We start from the raw sequence: 4,414 nt of genomic DNA, 5'->3' as shown, positions 1-4,414 counted from the left end.
ACATATTTTTCCTTCTCTGAATAAACAAGACTTGGAAGCGGACACTCCACTTAAATAGCACAAGTCTTCATTTCCCTCTGGAGGAGACGCATGTCTTATAATCAGCCAGCAGCACACAATCCAGACATATGGCGCTTTCATTGCTCTGCTCTTGTGTCAGCGCTCATGCAAGTGGTGATTTCATTGTTATGTTTGCTTGTTATTTTTTTCTTCCTGCAAGAGAGAGTGGCTTATAACATGAATAATTAGTGACTGTGATAAATTGCAGTGAGCCTCATCCCAAGAGGCCAGACTAGAAGTCTTACTCAAAGAAGACAGCCTTCCACTGTCTTTAAATGAGCTATTTTTACTCTACCAGTCAACAGGCAGTTGGGGGATTTCACTATGTTCTGCTTAGTCTTTGGAAAATACTCTATAATTACTTTGTGGTACATCTGTGTGCAAATTAAGATATCATGTCTAATTAAACCTCGCAAAAGACAGACATTACAGTTGTAGTATGGCCTCCTAACTGCAGAAGTGTACGTTCCCCGCTCTAATATTTCAGCTGCTGCTTTGTCTCTTTATTCCTACTGTACGCTCTCAATGATTTATTCAGACTCTAAATTAGCTGCCCTTGACTTAATGCACAAAAGTGATGCAACAGATCAACCGACAACGGACACTAATGAGGACTGCAAGGGGACAGATGAGATGTGGGGTTTGGAAATGTGAACAAATTATTATAGGGCCCAAATGCTGCTCTGTTCAGCCTATGTAAGTGGCCTTCAAAGTAGTTCAGGTGCCACTCTATTGTGACCTTTTTAGGCGTGGGGAATAAAAACATTGATTCATGTAACAATTTTTATGTCCTCTATGATTCTGAATTGATTCACAAATGCTCAAAATACATTTTTGTATGTTGTTAAAAGAGTTATGTTGGCGGTATAGCTGCAACATTTAATCGACTAGATGTCATTAATCACCAGCTGTTCTGATAATCGATCATTTTAAATAATTTCTTTAGAAAAGAAATTCCGAATTTACTAGTTTTAGCTTCTCAAATGGGATTATTTTCTGGTTTATTTAGTCCTCTACGACAGTAAACTGAATATCTCTGGGTTTTGGACAAAACAAGACATTTGAAGACATCACCTTGGAATCAACATGTTCATGTTACAGGGACTGTGATAATCTCACTGTTCGGGTTGCATGAAAAAAGTAGTATGTTCTGTATACAATGACAGTCTTTGTGGTGATATGTATTGTATTGCCAGATTCTTGACAGCACAGCCCTATTTTTCAAAGTTTTCTGACAGTTTCTGGACCAAACAACAAATCAATTAATCAAGACAATGATGGACAAATGAATCAATAATAAGAATAAGCGCTAGTTGCGACCCTATTTTATGGAGAAAAAAGGTGGGACTCCACTGTTCAACACCTCCACGGTGTACAGCACACGGGTTATCAACATCTATAATAATAAGCAAGCAGTTGGGAGCCTTTTGGATTTAAAAATGTAATAATCAGTTTCGCAAAACAAATGCAAAGTACTTTGATTGTGCTATCACTTAAAAGGAAAATGTTAAGAAAACAGAAAGAAAGAGCACCAAACTTCAGCACCAGCAAACGAGTTGACCAACTCAGGAGGAGCGAAGTAAATAACTCTGTCCATAGTCCCAAAGTTTCATTTAAAAAGCTCTGCCCTTACTGACATAAAAACATAAATAACGTTGGTAACAGCACAGCAGGAATCAGAATCCAATTCTGACATTCCCAAAGATTCCCACCCCGAGGGCAAAATTAACTTTAAACCTTCCCCTAACTCTAACTCCATGAGCTGTAGCTATTTATATTATAGTCACTAAAGTAACGTCAGCATACTGTAAAATTGCACCAGCAAATTTTGACAGCAACATTTTAGACTCAAATCAGTGGATTTACTTGCTCAGGCGAAATAAATCTGTCCTGTGCATTTGCAGTTTACCTTTGCTAAATTTTGATACCCAAATGTACCGATAAAACCAAATAGTCCAAAATAGAGGAAGCTCAAAGATGGAAAGGTGGAACTGTCCACACTCTTTTCTTGCACAGAATAAGAGGCACCTACAACCTTTTATCCATGGCCTTTCTCCTCTGAATGAGAAACGATGTCAGCAGAGCATTCCTCTTTGTATCCATTTTGACACAAACAAACCAATTGGGTTCGTTAAAACTGTGCCAAGGTTTTGTTCGACCAACCTTCAACCACCCTGTATTTTGGGAGGGCATGCAGTTTTTGTTGTGCCTGTTATTTTGTATTATGGTACCCCTTGTATCTGGAAAGTGTTTTCTGTTCACTCCAAATCAGATAAAGAAACATAACATAACATAACATATACAGTAATTAGACTGAAGTTAATTGCCAAAGTGTCTACTGTATGAAGATGTTTTGCTGAATGCATTTGTGACGTGCTCCACAAAACATCCAGTCATGATGTCAGGCTGTGTCTGGCTGTGACTGTACACTGACAGGCAAAAACTCAAACTGAGCCCAAAGCTTGTGCAATGACTCATTGTCTCAGCGAATGTTATTCTAGCTGATGATTAGCTCCATCTGACATTTGCAGTCAGTCCCCCTCTATTGACCAGCTAATTCTATTAATTCCTTCTTTGAAGTGTTGTGAGAGGAACTCCAAGGTTGCTCATCAGAGGGCCCCTTCATCCAGGCACTTTCATTAGATCAAGCCTTGATGGCTTAGTGAGTAACCCCTGAATGAAAAGAGAGGAGGGGGGGGGGGGGGGGGGGGTTTATGACGTGAGAAATATTTGTGAGAACTCCGAGTTCACAGTTTACACGGGGGAAAGATGACTGTGGCGGGTGTTGTTGCGAGGTGATGTGAGGTATTGAGGGCTGTAATGGCATGGTGGAGGCCGGATCAGATGTTTCCTAACCTCTGCTCTGCGTTTGAGTCTGCAGTTTTGGGGATTTAGTGTAATTACAGGTATGTTGCATAGATTTGGATTTGACAGATAAAAACAGGGAGTGAACACAAATATCACCGTGGCAGGCTGCATGTGAAGACCTGCCATTAATCACTTTAGCCCCAAAACAAATGAAACAGAGCAACAACAAGGTTTATGCAGGTGCCAGAGAGAGAGAAATGTCAGACTAACGTGCCAACGGCTCCAGGCTTTGTTTTGATTACTGCAATTATTTTCATCCTCTTGTAGTTTACTCCATGTATGTTTTCCTTTAGGTTTTTTTCCTTGGCTTTCACATAAGTCAATTATAGGCCAGGATTTCCTGGGTGACTCATTGATCATGCGGACTCAGTATTATATTCTGTACACTATGCCCTGCAAATGTGATACAGAGCATAATTGCATGCTAACAACATATTTAATCACTGAGTGCGTGCGTTTTTGCATTACCTGAGTTCATTTGGTTATCGCTACAATTCACTGATAAGCAGCACAAAGGAGATAAATCAGCCCAATCCTATTCACACCTGGGCACAGCCAGAAGGAAGAATAGGAGAGAGAAAAAAAACTAGGCGAGTGCCACCTGACTGATGAATACACTCATGCATGTGGACACTTGGCTGGCGCGCAGAGAATAACAGGGAGGGGATCTGGCACTTCATCAAGTAGACCTACTACTGGGAAATCGCTGTGCGAGAGCGATGAGGATGATGCGTTTATCTAGCTTCCTCTGTGATGCATAACTGGCTCTGCTGGCCCCGCTCTCGCAGCGCACAGTATGCCTTCAAACCAGCAGCTCGGATGCATCAAAACATTAGATGCTTTTTATTCACTTGACATATTGTAGGAGTTTTGTGTTTGGTTAAAGCAAACAAAAGTGTGCTAGTAGATTGTATCCACCGTGACCCCTCTCTTTCTTCTTCATCAGGCTGAGCATGTTTCTGCTGGGGTGCAATAAGGTCCCTCCTCACTGAATAGTGTCAGCATAATCCGCCTTAGGTGGGACATGATACTTTCCCCTACAACCACTGCAGTCAGAGGCAAATCTGTGTCTGTGTAATATTGTGGAAATCAGAAGGCGAACCATTAGAAGATGCACTGAAATGAGGGTTGTACACTCCAATCTGTAATGAGATTACAGCTCAGGGCACATCCGAGATCATTTGTGCGTGTGTGAGTTAATTGGCAGCCAAAGAGCCTGAGAGGGAATGTTCTGCGAGCCCAGCAAACAGTAACTCAGACCTAGGGCAACACTAATTATTCCAGACTGCCCTCCAAATTCACAATATTGCAGCTTCGCAAAGCCATCTTAGTTCTTGCTGTGTGTTACACAGTTTGGCACAAGCAGCAACCCCCGTGGATGGCAAATGAAGCCCACACGGAAGTAACAAAAACTGCACTTCCTCGAGGTGTGTGCCGTCACAGGTGGCTGTTTTCAGTATCCAGGCTTCATTCAGCCAGCCTCAGC

The sequence above is a fragment of the Morone saxatilis genome, unplaced genomic scaffold, assembly GCF_004916995.1.
Source record: "Morone saxatilis isolate NCDOM2014 unplaced genomic scaffold, NCSU_SB_2.0 Contig0, whole genome shotgun sequence".
Taxonomy (NCBI): domain Eukaryota; kingdom Metazoa; phylum Chordata; class Actinopteri; family Moronidae; genus Morone; species Morone saxatilis.
Note: the sequence above shows the minus strand (reverse complement) of the source record.